The 20,600-nt window shown below is 36.9% G+C and overlaps 1 protein-coding gene and 1 non-coding gene across 20 annotated transcripts in view; one reads left to right on the forward strand and one right to left on the reverse strand.

Annotated features, from left to right (window-relative positions):
- The window catches only part of PAM (peptidylglycine alpha-amidating monooxygenase), a 278,000-nt gene that overhangs the window by 178,790 nt on the left and 78,610 nt on the right, over window positions 1-20,600 (reverse strand). The gene's annotated exons all lie outside the window — the stretch shown is intronic.
- Window positions 13,529-13,631, forward strand: LOC116864029. Its single transcript, XR_004381918.1, has one exon. It is a non-coding gene; the product is annotated as a U6 spliceosomal RNA (small nuclear RNA).

The raw sequence follows: 20,600 nt of genomic DNA on the forward strand, positions 1-20,600 counted from the left end.
TTTATCATGTCCTAGATCACATATGGTGGTACATCTGCTCATGGATCTGCAGGCTCTAGGGCTGTACTGATTTCTTTGAAGCACTGGGCCTGAGGATAGAACACTGTACAACAATACCACTGACCAAGCTGTAAGACTCATGACCGGACATTGTGCTGACTTGTTTCTTAGAACCACATGAATGCATTTCCCCCTCTTCCTCCTGGCTTATCAGCCCCTGATGGTGGAATATGAATGTTTCTGGATTCTAAAACTAGATCCTTACATCACTGTGCATATGCAATGAAGAAATTATGTCATGCTCAAAGTCTGGCTCATAAAGTTATGCAAAGCAGCCTATACATGAATTGTTTGCTTCTTCTCCAGTCTTGAGAAAGAAAAACAAATTTAGAAGGATCACAATTCCAGATCTCAAGATACTCCTAAAGCTGGAGTAATCAAAGCAGTATGGTACTGGCACAAACAGAGACACACAAGTGAATGGAACCGGATAGAAATAAACCCATGATTATATGGTCAATTAATGCGTGATAAAGGAGGCAAGAATATACAACAGGGAAAAGACAATGTCTTCAATGACAGTGCCATATTAAATCCTATCTGAACAGTCTAGGCACATACTTGTACCTATATACATTTAAACACACCTTCCAGGTGCTTAATCTGTTTCATTGTTTTAACTATTCTTTTTTTGGGGGGGCGGTCCATATTTTAACTTAATAATAAGTTCCTTCTGACATCTGACAATTAAAGTTCCCTTTGACTTCTTTGTCAATATTTTGCTGGCTACTATCATCTCCAGTTAATTTTTTTAAAAGATTTTTATTTATTTATCTGACAGACAGAGATCACAAGTAGGCAGAGAGGCAGGCAGAGAGAGAAGGAAGGGAAGCAGGCTCCCCACTGAGCAGACAGCCCGATGTGGGGCTCGATCCCAGGACACTGGGATCATGACCTGAGCTGAAGGCAGAGGCTTTAACCCACTGAGCCACCCAGGCGTCCCTCCAGCTAATTTTTAAAGACAAATTAATGAATCTATATTTTCAAGTTCAAAATAACAGTCCTAGTGAGACTTTGATTATGACCAAATTTATAAATATTTTTAGAGAGTGCTCTCTGGTTTTACAAATGTTCATTTTTGCCCTTCGGTAAAATCAAAGAAATGCCAAATGAGAGAAATACTTGGGTATGCTCTCTAAATTTACTTGAAGCACTAAAATTCACAACTCCCTCTTTTAGCCTTTAAAGTTCTTTAAGTCTTTACATACACACAACAAAAGTGCCATGATCTTTAAAGGACAGAAAATACAGACTGCAAGTGTTCTGATGAACCCTTAGTTTTGATTTTTTTTTTTTAAATAATGAGGAAATAATGATGCTTCCACTACAAGGTACAGAAACAACAGTCTCTGAGTTGTGTGTGTTTCTAACAGTTTGAGAGTGAACAGGTGGAAATGGGAGGAAAAAACAAAACTTGATTCTGGGTCCTAGAATTAATTAATATAAATAAACAGAGTGCTATTACCCCAAGTGCAGAGGACAACTGCCATAATAAATGTGAATCAAAAATATTTAATCTGGAAAAAGAGATTGTATTAACACTGCAATTATGTTAAGTAGAATTTGTTAGCATGCGTTGCCCGAAAGAATTAAGCAATTTCACTCCAAATAACGGAATTTTAATGAAGCTTCTAATGTGTGTTATTTCTTGTTTCTATGTAAGTTTGTTTACTATCCACAATGACAAAATTGTCTTAAAACAAAACAAAACAAAACAGTTCAATGACACACTTTTCCTACCCTGAAAGGGACAAGGTAGAATTAAGGAAGGACTATGTCTGCTCTAATTTTCCAACAATTAAACCAGCTTTATTATGAAGTGAAATAGCCTCCTGTAAGAGGGACCACTAGGCTTACAATCTCCCTTTACCCCTTCCTCCTCCATCACAAGAACCCTGATTTTTACGTGGTTACGTTGCTATTCAATTATAGGATGACATGCTTCAAACGCAACTGTGGATAGGGAAAGCCAGAAAATTATTCATGTGCCCTTCTTTGCCCCTTCTTCTATCCTGCTGGCTAAAGGGGGCATGTGATGGCTGCAGATTTAATAGGTGTTCTTGGGCCATGAGGACAAGAGTTATACCTAGAGATGTAGGAGTGCTAGCCTGGAAGGAGTCTGGATCCCTGATGTATATATGGAAAAGCCAGCCCACCTTATCTCCAAAACGAATAAATCTCTTTCCTTTGTGAAAGAAAGTAACTTCTTTCTTATTGAAAATATTTTCATTTGTTTTGTTTTATGCAGCTGAAGCCACTCCCAAGTTATATACCACTACTACCGGTAAGATTAAAGTCTGTGGGACCCAATGTATTAAACTACTTTTGTACAGAAATTTCTCTTTAAATTATCATTGTTACAGAAATAGACCATATCTAAGCCAATACATTTTAATTATAGAATTTTTATGCCAAAGAGTTTCCAATACAAAATAATCATACTTTAGACTGTTTTGCCCATGTCTTTTCCATTAATATCAACACTTCTGAATAGAAACAAAGAATATATTTGTAAAACCCATACACAACAAATGAAGATAATCTAATTTTCTTCCTTTTATGCATCATTTAAAAGTAGTTTGGATCACAGTGCTGTTTCCAAGAAAAGACTGTATACTAGTTTTAATGTAAATTAACCTAACTACAAAATTACATGTAACATACACATATGCTAATTTTAATTTATATATGCATATGATATTTGAATTTTCATTTTTCTTGTTTTACTGTTCTTGTTAGGCCGTCTAGTACAACAGTGAACAGAAGCAGTGAGATTAGACATGTCTCATTTCTCATGTAAAGGGAACTCTTCTCATATTTCTTCATCAAGTATGACATTTGCTGTGGGTCTTGGTAGACTCCCTTTATCCAGTCAAGAATAGTGACTTTCTATTCCTAGCTTGCTAAGAGGTTTTTTCTTTTTTTTTTTAGATTTTATTTATTTATTTGACAGACAGAGATCACAAGTAGGCAGAGAGGCAGGCAGAGAGAGAGGAAGGGAAGCAGTCTCCCTGCTGAGCAGAGAGCCCGATGCTGGGCTTGATCCCAGAACACTGGGATCATGACCTGAGCTGAAGGCAGAGGCTTTAATCCACTGAGCCAGCCAGGTGCCCAACTAAGAGTTTTTAATTACAAAATAGGACACTATATTTTATCAAACTTTTTTGTGAAGTCATTAAGAAAATAATGGTTTTTTTCCCTTTAATCTATTAATGTGGGGAATTACCTTAATAATTTTCTGATGCCAAGCCACTCTTTAACTTGTTGGATAAAGCATCTTTGGTTATGATACATGTTTTAAATATGTGCTGGGCTCAGTTTTCATTATTTCATTGAGGATTTTTATATCTAATTTTACAAGTATGATTTACCTTTAATCTTCTCTGGTCATACTCCCTTCTCTGGTTTTGACATAAAGATTATCCAAGCCTTATAAAATGACTTGGGAATAAAACAATTCTTCTGGACTCTTATTTTGTCCAGTTTGTATATGCTTGAAATTGTTCATAGAACTTTCCTGTAAAAATGTTTGGGCCTTTTGAGATTTTTTTATAAATAAGGTTTTAACAAGTGACTGAATCCCTTTCATGGCTCTAGACCTTCTCAATTTTTTATTTCTTCTTGTGGTAGCTCTGTCAAAATATTTTAACAAGATTGTGCCCATTTGAGAGTTTCATTGATAATTTCTATTTAGTAGAAAGAGCAACACTAAATTTTTTTGGATGGTGTAGATATTAGCCCACTTACAGAGTTAAAGGGAACTAAATAAGAAAACGTTGCCTGTGCCTAAACAGTGTATTTTCCAGATAGTTCATTCCTCTTCCTTCATTTAGCACTCTGACCAACATTCTTGGAAAGAGTTCCCATTTATCCCAAGCCCTCTTAAAATGTGGTTTCTGAGAGTGAAAAATCCTAGGAAGTGTCCTTGTACCCTGAGTGTTCATTAAAATATTTCATCTTCACATCAGATTTTTTTTCTCTGGTAGCTACTAGAATGCTAATGATCCTTCTATGCTATACAGTTTATCATGCTTTCATTATGCAGTCAGTTGTGGGTTTGGGGTTTTTTGATTGTTTGCTTTTTGTTTTTGTTTTTGTTTTGGTACTAAATACATAAGTCCTCACAACTGCATTAAATTCTATTTGTTTTATTCCAACTCATCTCAAATGCTTGGGACCTTGACTCTCTAATCAAATGTACCTGCTGTCCCTTCGAGCTTTTTAATGTATGACACTGAGATCTGCTTGAGGGATAAAACTGAATTGAAGAATTTCTCTCTTCATTGATTAGTATTTGGCAAAATTTTTCAACCAAAGTTTGGTAAAATTTTTAATCCACCTTCCTGTTCCAGAACTCAACCCATATTTCCACTACATTTTCTATGGTTCTATATTTTTTTCATTAATTTATATGAGACCTCAACTCTTTCATTCAGAACCCATAGTGTCTTCAAATGTTATCACCTAACTTCACTCAAAATATTTTATGACACTGACCTAAACCATCATGCTTTTCAACTAGGCCATAATATATAGAGTGCTTTGGGGTTTTTTTTTTAATATTGCCAAAATAAATTTTTTAATATTTTGGTGGATTTCAACGCCAAACTCCTCCTAAAAACTTTCCTCTAATCTTGACACACCTTTATTTCTAAATCTGGGAATAGAGAGGTGCTCTAGACTGAAAGTTTGTGTCCCTCCTCAAAATTCTTATGTTTGAACTCCTAACCCCCAATGTGATGATACTAGGATATATGACCTTTGAAACATGATTAAGTAGCGGTGGTCAATGATGACAGCATGGTGTTCTTATAAGAGACACTGGAGCTCTCCTTTGCCCCTCCCATGTGAGGATACAATGTGAAGATGGCCACCTGTGAATCAGGAAGCAGGTTCTCACCAGACACGAAATCTGCTTGATGTTGGATTTCCCAGCCGGTAGAACTCTGAGAAATGATTTTCCGTTGTTTATAAGCACCCAGTCTATGGTTTTTGTTGTAACAGCCTAAATGGACAACGAGAAGATGACTATAATTTTCTTATCTGATCCTATTCCGCATTTATTCTGAGATTCTCAGTCCTCACTCCCGTCTATAAGTTAATGGAGAACTCTATTACCCTTAGAGTCACATGGCTATCAAGAAGGATATTAATCCTACATTGAAAATGTCTCCTTTTCCTTAGTAACTCCTTTTTGGATATAAGAGGTGAAGAGGGTTTGTAGATGCTTTTGAGAGAGACAGAAATAAGGACATTATAGTCACTTAAAGATAATCAAAAGATATTTCCATTTGAGATTCGCTTTCCTTTTAAAATTTTGGTTCTAATATTTGGTTTGGGATGTTGCATCTAAGCAGAGCTCATGCTGATGCCCCCCATTTGTCTAATTACAGATAAGGGTAGCTGTGAGATTCTGGAAGGAAGAAACACGAAAAGAACCAGTAGGGGGGGTATACCAATTATTTATCTTATAAATATTTATTCATGTGTTCCATAAATAATTTGCAAGTGCTTAAAATACAATGTTGACAGAATGAAGATTCCACCCCTCATGCAGCTTATACTCTAGCAGGAAAATGGACAATAAACATATAATAAGTTAATAATATTATGTGTTAGAAGGTGATAATCATCATGGAAAAGAAAAAGGAAAGCAGAGTGATAGAGAGTGAGATAGCTGGGGTAAGATGTGCAGTACATTGTGAGACTCTAAAGGTGACACTTGACCAAGACTCATAGGTAGGTAGTTGGTCAGAAGTGAGCACAGTGGCTGCCTATAGATGTCTCCAGATAGAAGAAAGAGTGGGACGCAGGCAGCCACAAGGAGGCACATGTGTTTGCATCAGGTCAGTGGAGTAGCTCAGGCAGGTAATGGCAATTGGATCAGTAGAGCTCTGTGGGTCACTGTAAGGACTATGGCTTGAGGTCAAATGGAGTCACTGCAGAGTCTGAGAAGAATGACAATATGGGACTTACATTTCAATTGGATCATTTTGGCTCCTTTATTGAGCTTGGACTTGGGGGCAGTGGAGAGAATGGGGCAGCAGAAACGTAAAGCAAAGAAAGTATATTCTTCTTATTATATATTGTATTATTACAAATTTAATTATCATACATTTGTTTCATTAATCTAATTTATTAAATTATAAATTTACATTATTGTAAACTATTACATTATTATTTATATAGCTTTTTTTTAAGATTTTATTTATTTATTTGACAGAGATCACAAGGAGGCAGAGAGGCAGGCAGAGAGAGAGGGGGAAGCAGGCTTCCCACTGAGCAGAGAACCCGATGCGGGGCTCGATCCCAGGAGCCTGAGATCATGACCCTGAGCTAAAGGCAAAGGCTTTAACCCCACTGAGCCACCCAGGTGCCCCTATATAGTGTTTTTATATCATTTTATCTTTTTCTGTTTAATCCTGGTAGCTCAGTCCAAGTGGTAGCAGTTGAGATAACACGTGGTTGGATTCTGAGCGTGTTTTGAAGGTGGAGAAAGTGGGATATCCTAATGGATTGTGCATGAGATGTGAGTGACTTTAACTAGAAGAGCTCTCAAGCAGAAGAAGTAAAGGAGAAAGAGGAAACAAATCGGGTTGCAAGACACCCAGGGACAGATCTAGGAAAGAATATTGATTAGTTCTTGCTCTTTACCCCAGCTGGTGATAATAAAACCTATGATCCTTTAACATGTTAAAGAATATACTCTAGGGGCACCTGGGTGGCTCAGTGGGTTAAGCCTCTGCCTTCGGCCCAGGTCATGATCTCAGGGCCCTAGGATCGAGCCCTGCATCAGGCTCTCTGCTCAGCGGGGAGCCTGCTTCCTCCTCTCTCTCTCTCTGCCTGCCTCTCTGCCTCCTTGTGATCGCTGTCTGTCAAATAAATAAATAAAATCTTAAAAAAAAAAAAAAAAAGAATATACTCTAACAAGGAAATGGAACCCTCCATTCAGAGATGCCTCTGAAGCCAGACAAGCTGCCTCAAAATTAATATATCATACAGTGAATCCCTTTGGTTTTCCTTTCAAAATATAAAGAGGAGGAGGCAAAAAATACCAGTAATAAAATACAGTGGGAACCTTGAAGATTGATATCATCCAGAGCTACTGGCTGAAGGTATTTTGTGTAGTGATATTTTTTACAATAGCATCTATGTTTTATAGGTCAAAATAAAGAAGACCTGTTCTGTCTCACACCAAATTTAATGTCCTCTGTGTGCTGCAATGCCAAAACATCTCTCTTTGTGAACTGTCACTTCTCTGGCTGACGGCAGGTCCACACTGGCAATAGTGAGTGCGAGGGGGATCTGCTGCAGGGCAAAGAGGTTAAACAGGAGGGAAAGGGGAAACAAAAATAAAGAATGAGGTGGGATAGATGTAATAGTAAATCTGATAGAAGTATTTTTTACACTCTTTAATTATAATAAACATTTATATTTAAAGGTGTTGGGTTTTTTCCTCTTTTTAGAAAAAAATACACAGATTTGCATATTGTTAATTTACCTTTCCTTCCTTTTTTTCTTTCTGTTCCGATAATCTGATCGCAGGTTGTTACACTTTGCCAACAGCTATCCCAGGGGAAAATATTTAAAAACAAAAACCAAAAACTAGGGGCGCCTGGGTGGCTCAGTGGGTTGAGGCCTCTGCCTTCAGCTCAGGTCATGATCTCAGAGTCCTGGGATCGAGCCCCGCATCGGGCTCTCTGCTCGGCGGGGAGCCTGCTTCCTCCTCTCTCTCTGCCTGCTTCTCTGCCTACTTGTGATCTGTCTGTCAAATAAATAAATAAAATCTTAAAAAAAAAAAAAAACAACTGCAGCAATCAGCCCCCATCTCCTCCTTCACCACCAGCACCATCTCAATGATATTTATAATTTCTTTTAACAGTACTCAAGTATCTGCTTACTGACTAAGAATCTAAAATACAGTAAAACAAAACCAAACGAATGGCCCCAATATAAGAAAGTGGCATAAGAAATAAGTTTGGACAAAATGCTGTACCTATCAAAATGAAGAAAAGAACATTTTTATGAGCAGAGCACTGGGGTGTGTATTTAAAGATCTAGTGTCTAGTCAAGAAAGGCAGTACGTGTTTTTTTTTTCTTCTGAAGAACTTGATTGTATTACTATGAAATCATTTGTCTGATGTCTTAATTGAAAATTGCCTTCTGGTAGCCACCTTCCACCCTGCTATTTCAACTGACTGTAGCACTACTGGATTTGTTACATCACCTGGAAAGATGGATTTAATCGGTGTCAATCCAAGAATCTCTTCTCAATCCCATCCACCCAAACCTCTAATCATCTTTCATCATCTTAAGCCTCTGCATTTTAAAGACAGTTAGAAGGAGGCTCTCCACAGCTAAGTCGACAAATACATCACCAGGCACAATTACCTACATAACATACTTTTATTTTTAGCCACCAAATGCATTTCAAAAGTGCCAGAAATAGAAATACTTCTGGTCTAGACAGGGTGTTTGCGGGATTTAACTCTCTCCGATAATGAATCCTGGAAACTGGGGGGGGCGGGTGTTGTCAGTGTTTCTACATGTAATCTCTCTAGATTACAGAAAACTGGAACTGGTTTTGACAGACAGTAAATACAACTTCACATAGAGAGGACTTCTGGGGCAAGAGTAATGTTCTATTTCTTGGTCTGGATGATGGTTCCATAGGAATTTATGGCTATTCTTTTATGCATTTACAACAATCAGTACAGATATTTGTAAATTTTCATGGGAAAATTTTTAAACATTTTAAAAAGAAGATCCTGTATGTATGATATATATGACAATAAAAAAACTAATGAAATTTTCTTTAAAGATCTTTAGGAGTTCAAATACTTGGGTATATACTTTTGAGTTTCAGGGAGTTGGAGGTGATATTTCAAAGATGATTCTAGACCTCTGATTCTCTATTTATTACATATTAGTCCATCCATCAGTGTTGGCTCTCTATGTTAAAGAATATTTAAAGGTGAAAAACCAGAAACCAGAAACTCTTCCATCTTAATCGAGATTTTGAATTAAGAATTGAGAACATTCACAAGAAACAAAAAAAGTTATCCTAACAGATTAGAACATGAAACAGAGGCTGCAACTTTGCCCTCTGCTCACTATTTTCTTCCTATTTTTATTTGCTATCATGGACAGAAACTCATTATGAAACAACTCTTCCCTTTGAACTCACAATGAATTAAAACAAAAGCAAACATCCACCTTGAGAATATAATTACAATGATGCTACATTTCCCTTATAACCAATAAGAATTATCATTCAACTAAAACTTAACGAGTTTACCTAAGTTTCCTTGCCACACAGGGGGAAACCAAAAGTTATGAAATCATTAAGTCATGATCACCTTTCTTCTTCCCTTCTCTCCATTATATTCAGCTGAAATTTATGATTTTACTGTCTACTAACTGACATTTTAGAAGGAAAAAATAAAGGGATCTTTAAATGTAACTATTTTTACAAAAAAATAAATAAACTTAAGTATTTGTGATGTTTATATTCTCTCCCTTTGGGGAACAGTAATTCATGTCCAAAGAACTTAATAACCATTCTTTAAAACTGGTAGGCCTAAAGATGGTAAAAACATATGGAGACTTAAAAAGGCTGTACCAAAATACAATAATGTCATGACATTTAAAGTCAATGACCACTGATTTGTAAATTGATTATACTTACTCATTTATTTTTTTAACTATTGGAAAAGAGTTTTAAAACCTTAAGAATGAGCTTGATAAAATCAAGTTCTTTCTACCTTAGGAGTGGACAAACAAATAAAAACAAGTAACTAAATATTCAAAATGTAATCTTCTTTTTAAAACGTTTAAAAATTTTCCCATAAAAATTTACAAGTATCTGTCCTGATTCCTGTAAATGCATGATGACACCACTCCCATAAAATATTTCTTTAGGGTCATAGCATTTTTTACAGTGTTACGTTATAGTACAAGGTGAGCCACATAATAAATTGTATCATAATGAATCATACAGCTCTTCAAATGACTTATCTAATTTCACTTTCCAGTGCATATATAAAACCACATATATAATTATGTCGCTTTTCTATATGCCTCTTAGGTATCTTCTGATTAATTCTAAATGTGGTTTAGAAACCTGCTCTCTTCAGCTATGAAAAATATAAAAGTGAAACAGAGGAAACTAGTTATTAATGTACCTTTTACATTTATTTAATTGACAAGAATGCATTTAGTTTCTTAAATTAATCCCCTAATATATTACATTTTATGCTTTCATTTAATCAGTTACATCTTAGAAGAGAAGTACATTTGAGGCTTGAAGTTATTCTAAGAGCAAGTACTCTAAGATTAAACAATTCATTAATTTGGTTAAAAAAAACCACAACGTAAGTTATTGAAACTTATTTTCTTCAGACACTGTGTTAGCCTCTGGAAAAACAAAGATAAACTGAAGTCAGGCCGACCTGGGGCAGTCGGGGGTGGCATAATACAGGGAGGGAAGACAAACCTTACAAGACAGCATGAGAAGGTCTATAGTAACAGCAAATACAATGTGTGTGTTACTAAGAGGATGAAGCCAGGGGGTGACAGAAGGGGAAAGCCACCTAAAATCCGTAATGATTAGTGAATTAAGAAGTAAGAAAGTGAAAGCACATTAGGGAATGACAGCCCATCTGTATCTGCAGATCTCTGAGTGGAGGAAGAGGTATAACATGGCATTGACTTTAGCTCTGGGTACATAAAAGTTGTGAGGGCAGCCAGGCTACTAAGCATCAGGGACAGAATCAAGGGGAAAAGGCACAAAAAGGAAGAAACAGCACCATCTTTCTTCATGAAGTGAGTGGCCTTCACTACCCGGCCACCGTCGTGCCCGTACTGCTCTCTCACCATTTGCCGTTTGGGCGTATTCATAGTGAATGGTTTCACCCGTTTCAGTCATTTCAGTTATTTTCAGTTATTTCACCTTTTTCACAAGGTGATAAGCTTCCAGAGAGCAAGGAGCTATATTTACAGCCCCTCGAATAATGCCTGACAGGTAGTAGGCACTCGATAATATCGTCAAACACAGGAAGGAAATCAGTGAGAAAGAGAAGTAAAAGGAGAGATGAAGAAAGTTGTGAAGAGTGGTCCACACAGAAAAGAACAGGATTAGAGAACCATGAATCACCGCCTCAGATGTTACCCATGGCACCAGTCTCTGGGCTAATCCAGAAACCATTACCCAGCAAAAAGTTCAAAAAGAACATTTTGAAAAAGCTATACCTATCACGCAGTGTGAAAGCTTGTCAGATCGAAAGCCAGAACATCAACTGCATTTTACACATACCGCTATTTCAAGGGAAAAGTGAAAAAAAAACCATCATTAGTGGGGAATATTATAATTGAGAGCTTATTCAAATAAGTAACTTTTTCAACATAAAATATTAATCTTTCCAATAATCATATTTGTAAGAAAGAAATGGAATACAATTGTTTGAACCATAAATTCAAATTCCTATCCTGAGCACTTAAGTTTTTTCAGTCATCACTGTATTAACATGCCTTTTTTGCATTTTATTGCGGTTATGTTCAAAAATTCAATCTCCTACACAAATGGCAATTTGAGGAACACAATTCAAGTGATATATTATTCCCTTTGACTACAAAGGTATATTTTCCATTCAGATTTTTTTCATTCAAATCTGGCAAACGCTGTTACATCACACAAAACACACTCTCCATTTTCTCAACTGTAACAGAGAACAATTTCTACAATTCCCTCATCCTTTCTCTGAAACACTGAAAATATATTTAAATTTAAATCACAGAGAAAAGTTACTTATGTTATTTTCTTTGACATTAACTTGAATATTTTAATTGTATTCAATGTATCTGGTAGGTTAAAAGTAAAATGTCATGGGCCTTGTTATTTAAATTCCCTATATGAAAACCATCTTTGCCTGAAATATTTTGACATACACAAGGCAACACTGTACCTAGTATTACTGCTCAGCAAAAATTAAGTATCTTTTGGTATTATAATTCCCCCGGTTTGGGGGGGAGGGTCCTCTAGTTCTAGTATACTTCTATCTACTTAATCTTTAGCTATGTGAATCCTGCAAAAAGAAATGGTGAACTTAAAAGGAGAAAATTATGCATGTTCTTGTTTGATGAAGAACGTCCTCTGAACAATTTACAGGCTCAATTCCAATAACAAGGAGGTTTTTTCAGCCTGACATCCCAGCCACCACCCACAATAGATATACTCTTTAATGAGTCAGCAGCTGAGTAAATTTCTTTAAGTGTACCCAAATCCCATCTTCCATGAATAGATGGTTATTGGTTATTGCTTAGCTTATATTCACAGAAGCCAATGTGCACACTCCCGAAAAGAGAAGGAACCGGCTGCCTGACTCTAGGCGTGTCCAATACACCTCGGGACTGCCACCCTTTAGACAGTAAGGGCTAGATGTGGCGACATATATAAGAATGCTTGGATACCATAAAATGCCACACACGCGTAAGAATGATATTCTTACAGTAATGACTGAAACAAGGTGAAGGATGTCATCGATTTCCCTTTCCCTTTCACGTAAGATTTGAACCACAAGGGGAAAATGCCGAGACGGAAAAATAAACAGAAATGGTCCCTTTGCACTGGTCTCTGTGTACAATACAGGCAGCACTGAACGCACAGTAAGTAGTCAGATACCATCTTCTCATGCCTGGGTTATTGTAACTGACTCCTAACTCAGCTCCCTGCTTTTGCCCTTGCCACCTTATAATCTGTTCTCAATGCATAGCAATCATAGTAAGCCTTTGGTAAAGCAGCTCCTATCTTGCTGCTTAACACCTCTCTCATTTGGGTCAGAATAAAAGCGAGAGTCATCCTGGCATGCCAGGCCCTACAAAGCCAACCTCTCCACCCCCTAACCCTCCTCACCAGTCTCTCCTCTCTCCACCCTTTCCCCAGCTCCTTGTCCCCCAGGCACACTGGCCTTCTTGCTGTTTGTTTTTTACACATACATGCTCCCACTTGCTGTTTCCTCTGCCTAGAATAATCTCGCACCACGTTATGTATCCATGTGGTTTCCTCTCTTGCTCAGTTCAGGTCTTTGCTCACTCAACTGTCACCTTCTCAGTGAGGTCTTCATGACCTTGACATTTAGAATTGCAACCTTCCCACGTGTTCCTGGGATCACCCACCACCCTTTACTACTCCAGAGTATTTGGTCTCATTACAATATGACCTATTTTACTTATTACTTTGTTTAATTTCTGACCGTAAGCTCTATGAGAGCAGAGATTTTTGTATGTTATGACTATTATACCCCCAGTACCTAGCACAGTGCCTGGCACACAGCAAGACATCAGTAAATATTTGTTAACAGACATGCAGCTCTCACATATACAAGTCTGAGTTACCTGTAAAACATTACAGTATTATAACAAACTCTTCTGAACTAAGGTTCAAGCTAAATGTTCCAAAAAGAAGGGGTATGTGCTTTGGCAGCACATATGCTAAAACTGGAATGATACAGAGAGGATTAGCCTGGCCCTTGTGCAAAGATGACACCCAAAATGAAGGGGGAAAGATTATACAAAAATGAGGAACAAGAGTGAGATTTTTAAAAATCATCCAAAACAAAATAAACTAATTGGCATTAAACTCAGGAGAGTTCCAACATATTCATAGAAACTTTTGCTTAATTAAATAGTCAATGTAGAATTAAAGAACACATGACAAAGTTTGTATTTCACCCATTACTCTACAATGGTTTCTTGGATGATCATAAATTTACTGTAGGATGTGTTCTCAGAAAATGTGAGCCCTGAGGGACAGGTGTGGGGAACCCCATGAATTCCACTCACTGGAATGTGAAGAAATCAAGCTGTCTTTCAAGCACTGACGGCAAATAAATTAAGTCCTTTTGAAAGAAATGTGAATTTCTTCTATGAAACCAAATCTTGCAAAATGTTTAAGATCTGACTTTTTTACAGGACTAAACTTGAGTCCTGGTATCAAACATACTTTCATGCCATTTATCTCAATGGCCATATCAAACAGAAAAGTGGCGTTGTCATTTATATGGTGTTTGACCCCCACGGTGTGCTCTTTCCCTTCATTAACATCCTACAGCATGGATGACCTTTATATAACAACCTTTGTAGTTTAACTGTTTCTTGTATGTCCATATTGTTTTTCTGTGAGAGATGCTTGAGGGCAGAAATCCCTGAGTAAGAAATACTCAGTTTAATGAGGATGAATCCATTTACAACATCATCAAAGAAAAACAAGCAAAAAATGTTTCTAAATAATGGGACACAGCTATAAGCCCCAACAGGGTCTCTACATTTCCTCAACCAATACAAGTCAACAGGAAGACAAAGATATGATCCCCACAAAATTTGCCTGTAGGGGCCTCAGCTTCTCATTTATTCATTTTTTTTAAAAAAGACTTTATTTATTTATTTGACAGACAAAGATCACAAGTAGGCAGAGAGGCAGCCACAGAGAGGGGGGCAGGCAGGCTCCCCGCTGAGCAGAAAGCCCAATGCGGGGCTCGATCCCAGGACCCTGAGATCATGACCAGAGCCAAAGGCAGAGGCTTTAACCCACTGAGCCACCCAGGCGCCCTTATTCATTTTCTAATAACACAGTTGATGAAATATCATTTTTATTTTACACTGTGAAGAAACAGTGGTTTGAGTGAAGTGATGAACTTTGACTTGTTCTAAGTGACAGAATGTCTCAGAAGAAAGAAGAGACAAGCCCAGGACTGTCTGACTCAGAGTTCGTGCTCCTGGCTACTCAGCTCTGTCTCCCGTTGGTTGAGAGCTGGTTATGTACACAGTTGTGTGGTTTATACACTTTTATGTGAATGAGTTCCCCATAACTTATCCCCCTAAACGGTTCTGGCAAAGAAGCTGTATATCTTATTACAGAATAAAGAGCCATATGTAAGAATAAGAGAAAAAGAGGATAGCATTTGGGAGGAAGAGCATGAGCAAGCTCCTGAAACTTACGAGACTAGCTTGGCCTTGCCCTAGCTATAGGCAGAGGTCAATGTCAGGCCTGCCTTACAACGATGCTAGCTCCAGTAATATATTAGTCTTCTTGTTAAGAGGAGTTACTGTATATTCCCAAATAATCAGTACACTGCTAGATAAAGGAGGGCTCAATTTTCAAGTCAGAGAAAAGTCTGTGAAGTTGTAATCATGGTTTAAATTTTTCAGGTTATAAAGAACTAGTGGATAAAAGAAGTAAAGGGAATAGCTCTGAGACCATCTTTAAAGCCTGTGTTTCAAGGGAATGTAGAACTTCAGTACCACTGGTGACTAAGGCAGTAAGATGAAAACAGAGCATGTCATAGAACAGGTGACTGACCGGAAGAAGGTGAAAGAGAGAGAGGAAGAGAGACAGATCTGTTCCTATACAAATGCCAATGTTATAACAAATACCTCACTTTCACTTAGCATCAAACATAATTTGATTGTACCATGTCAGCATTAGTAGTAAATTTTTTCCAGTTAAAGTGAATACTATATGGGGAAAGAGTTACCATATTGTTAGATATTTACGGTGTGCTAACAACGTTACCCAGGGAAAAACACAAACTACACCCACCAGACTTAAAAACAGTATGAAATACAGTCATATTACTCATAACATCAAAATTACTTTTAGCTATTGATAATATATTTCTACACACATACCGATATATGCATGATTTGGCAATTACCTAAAAATAATTCAAGCTAATTTCCTAAAGATTTAATCCATGTTGAAATATGTCCTTAAAAAAGCTGATGGCATACTTTTTGTAAAACAGAGTTCAGTAACAAAGGGTCAGACTTAAAAGATATGCAGATGAAGCTACATTTCTCTTACACACATCTTGTCTGCATTTTCCAAAATTGAATAATAAGCATGATATTTTTAACAAGATAATGTTCACTTCCTTTGCATATAATAAAAATGTCAGAATCTTAACTTTTTATGCCTACATAATGGATTACAAGGTTATAAAAATGTATTCAACATAAAGATTTCCGTGAGTTTGAGAATAAAATGACCAGGAGAAATGAAAATTAGATTAGAAACCAAAAGAACTAGATTCTAGTTCAAGCTTGGCCACAAACTGTCTGTGTGACTTTGATCTAACTGAAGAATGTCAAATCTACAGCCTCCAAGAAGCCAAAATCCCAAATGACCAGAGCTGACACGAAAGTTAAAACTTATCCATCCCTAGGCTAGTACCTTAACTACAGTGAACTTCATATTCTGAACTATAAACTGAGAGAGCTGGCTTCTTAGTTAGTTACCTTGTGACCCTGATGCTCAGATTCCCAAAAAGAGCCGAGTCGGAAGTTTACCAACTAATGAGCATTATTCCTATAAAACTGTGAATCTCCTTTAGGTCCTTCCTTTTTTTTTTCAAAGCAAAAACGCTAAAATTTGCTAGGTACAGTATTTTTAATTAGTAGGAGAGGAGTGCATGCCAGCTGGACATAAGCCTGGGTTACAGGCAAATATTTACCAGCAGATTGAAAAAACTATCATCTGTTCTTAGACCAGTGCACTATTGAGATGATATAAGGCCAGCGCCCAGAAAGAGGGATAAAGAAAATTCCTTCTAGATTCTGAAGTCTCTGAAGGTAATATACACACAGACAGTGTGTATACATTTAGATAAAGTATAAGATCCATTCAAAATTTTCTAAAAACAAAAAGCTCCTATCTGCTAATTTGGGGATCTTTTATTTAAAGATTACATATAAAAAATCTAAAAGAGATTATTTGTTTAAATGAATATATGCTCAAATATATTCTCAAAATTTATCAACTTTAATTGTTAATTATAATCACTAAAGCTTAACCTTAAAAAATGAAATAAAAAGTAGCCTACATTGGAGTACCCAGAAAATGTTTTACACATATGACTTTCAGCCAAAATTCAGAGTACCCAACCTCTATCACAAGTCACATCTTTACTAGTAATAGCTTATTTCTACTGAGCACTTAGCATATGCTAAGCAATCTGAATTGTTATATATCTTTGAGTCTTGAAAATAACCCGATGAGACAGGAACTTTTCATCTGCAAATGTAGATGATTAAGTCACATATATTTTCAGCCATACTGCTAAGAGCTATATTATATTACCTTGAAAATTACACAGTTTCATTCTTCTTCTTCTTCTTTTTAATGAAAAGCAAAAAAGAAATAATCAGTGATAAACATCAAGGCCACAGCTTCAGTCAGCATGTGTTCATGAGCAGTCCAAACCCAAACCCAAACCCAACCATGTGCATTTCCATTTCTGCCTGCAGTGACCTAAGAAATTAAATTTAGCGAACTAGGAAACACCTTCGCCACACACTGTTAGATGCAACTCAATCTCATGTAGCCCTCACCACTGCCTTAAATGTATATTACCAGCCCCAACTTACAGATGAGAAGAATTAGGCTGAATGGCTAAGTCACAAGCAGTCAGAGAGCATGTAGTAAATCAAGACTCTGATGTCCAAGTCAGTATTCCTTAGGGTGTACCCCTGAGTTTCTACAGCACAGATACAACTGATATTCAAGGTTACAGTCAGAAGCCATCAAGGGACAAGGTAAAATTATCGCCAATCCAGTACATCGAAGGAGAAAGGGAAATGAAACAAACAATTTAGACAAAAATGAACATAATTTCAAAACAAAAAAATTACAGCCAGTATCAGGTAAAGTTTTGCTATACAATAATACTTGCTTTTTAATATCTAAATTATTCATTGTAGTACAAGGGTAATGTTTATATTAAACTCACAGTGGCCTTCAAAAGATATTATAGTTTATATTCTATAGTCCATTGGAATCTTATCTATTAAAGAAAGTATACTTCACAAAACAGACTTGGGATATTTCAATTTACAGGCATTTTCTAAAAGTAATAATATCTGTTTACAATGTTCAGTCATTATTCATGTTCGGATATAATTAACGATAAAGGGGAATAAAAGCATTAGAGTATGACCAGGAGTGTGTGACAAAACAAGTTTACTAAGATTTTATCTTGTGTTATTTTTCAAGGACAATAATGTCTCAATATACCTGTATTGTCCTTCCCGGGGAACTAACAGACGGCTTGTAGAAAGAGGACAGCAAAGGGAAGAACTGAATTCTTCTTGACGTTTATTCCTCTTATACTAAAACTAACTGGCTCAGAAAAGTTTTTAAGTATCAAGAGATGTGCTGAAACTGAAAATGTTTCCTAACATACTTTTCTTTTGAAGAAGTAAAAATGAAGCACATGAAAAGGAAACGTTTTCACGTATGGTTGAATGGGCTATAAAAGCATCTGTGTGTCATTGTATCTTCGATTCTGTTCATTCATCACGTTCCTTCAACGAAGCCGTCACTGAAGAACAAACAGGAGGAGCAACTCATTTTAACTCTCTCAGAACAGAGCACTTTCTGTTAAAACCTCTGAAATTGGAAGGGGAGGTGAACCACGAGAGACTGTGGACTCTGAAAAACAATCTGAGGGGTCTGAAGGGGCGGGGGGGGGAGGTTGGGGGAGTCAGGTGGTGGGTATCGGAGAGGGCACGTATTGCATGGCGCACTGGGTGTGGTACAAAAACAAGGAATACTGTTACGCTGAAAAAAATTAAAAAACAACAACAACCCAAAAAACCTCTGAATTTCCTAACCCAACAGACAGAAAGAGGTCTAGGTCTTCATTTTCGATTCCAAGAGTGTCAGTTACATTGTAAAACCTGTTAAAGAGCACAGGATTACCAGCTAGAACATTGAGAAGCAAATTTATATCTTTAAGGATTGCAGTCCCAACACAGCGCTAATCCCATTACCTAAGAAAAGGTTCGAGGTGAACTCTCTAAATGGATTGTAAGAGGTAGGCAATCCCCGGTGTGTCTCAAATATGTTCTCCACTGAGGGCCCCAGCAGCTCACTGTAGCTTCAAAGGTTTTCTCATTGCAAAATTTTTTAAACACTGACCCTCTATCTAGAGAGTCAAACAAGCTTCCCTTATTTTATGCCAAATACACCACAAGACGATTTAAATTGTAATTAATTTTGGCACACTATAAACAATGAAAGAGTCGCGGACATCCATTCCTCATCAAGTCCCTTGTATAAATAAGTTAAAATATTACATACAGAGGAGACATTATCTCTTTAGGAAGAAAGTTCCTCATTCTACATAAATACTTAGCTTAAAAGTTTTTCTAATTTACAACAAAGTGTGGGCAGTGGGAGATCTTCAAGTAAAAATAAGGACCTATTAGAATAGGCTTTAAATAACTTAAAAGAAAATATAATTTTATTACATTACTTTTTTTTTTTTAAGATTTTATTTATTTATTTGACAGAAGGATAGAGAGCAGAAGTAGGCCCAGCAGCAGGCAGAGGGAGAAGCAGGGATGCTGAGCAGGGAACCGGATGCTGGGCTTGCCCAGAGTCCTGGGATCATGACCTGAGCGGAAGACAGAGGCTTACCGGACTGAACCACCCAGGTGCCCCTTATTAATTAGTTTCAATCTCCAGATGACAACAGATTTGTAGAGACTTAGTAAAAATAGTAAGTTATAACCACAACTAACATTTTTGAAGCTCTTACTTTTTAACAGTTTGCAAATATTGGATTCTTATCTTTCTTTTAAATCATGAAAAATGTGCTATATTGAGTTAAGTAATTTATCCAAAACTACAATGCCAGAAAGTGCTAAAGTCAAAATTCAAACCCAGGCTTTACTATGCATAAATCATTTTCATAATCTCATTCGCATCTCAGAATATTCTAATCCTAGAAAATAGTATTATTTTCATATTTACCCGTGTTACCTGTGGTGAAATTGAGACTCAAAGAGAGGTTCCATGACAAGTCAAGTTCACACACCCTGTGCTCTTGGAGCTTGAATTTTGGGCTATATTAAATGGTCTCCTGGCACCACATTAGATGGCCTTTCCAGCATATCATGCTGCTGTTAAAATCTGGCATTAGAGGGGCCCCTGGGGGGCTCAGTGGGTTAAAGCCTCTGTCTTCAGCTCAGGTCATGATCCTGGGGTCCTGGGATCGAGTCCCGCATCAGGCTCTCTGCTTGGCGGGAAGGCTGCTTCCTCCTCTCTCTCTCTCTCTGCCTGCCTCTCTGCCTACGTGTGATCTCTGTCTGTCAAATAAATAAATAAATAATCTTAAAAAAAAAAAATCTGGCATTAGATATTTGATCTCCTACAAAGGCAAACAGTAAATGACCAGGTTCCTATTAAATATGTCATTGATTCTCTTCGGATTCCGTTCTCTTGAACTATTAAGAACATATTTGATTTAGTTAATATTTAATTTCCTACCCAAGATTTAGATCTAAATTTTGCAATGTTGAACAAAAGATAATAGTATTACAGAATCTAAAAACCACTTGTATCTAGGGAGATCCATTATCCAGGATTTCTTCTCAGAAGTCTGTTAAGGAAATGTTTGATGTTTAAACTAAAATTATTAGCTTTTTAATTCATATATTTGAGGATGGCTTAAATTAGATTATTACATTTTCTATTAACTTGC

The sequence above is a fragment of the Lontra canadensis genome, unplaced genomic scaffold, assembly GCF_010015895.1.
Source record: "Lontra canadensis isolate GAN:19392208 unplaced genomic scaffold, GSC_riverotter_1.0 scaffold4, whole genome shotgun sequence".
Taxonomy (NCBI): Eukaryota; Metazoa; Chordata; class Mammalia; order Carnivora; family Mustelidae; genus Lontra; species Lontra canadensis.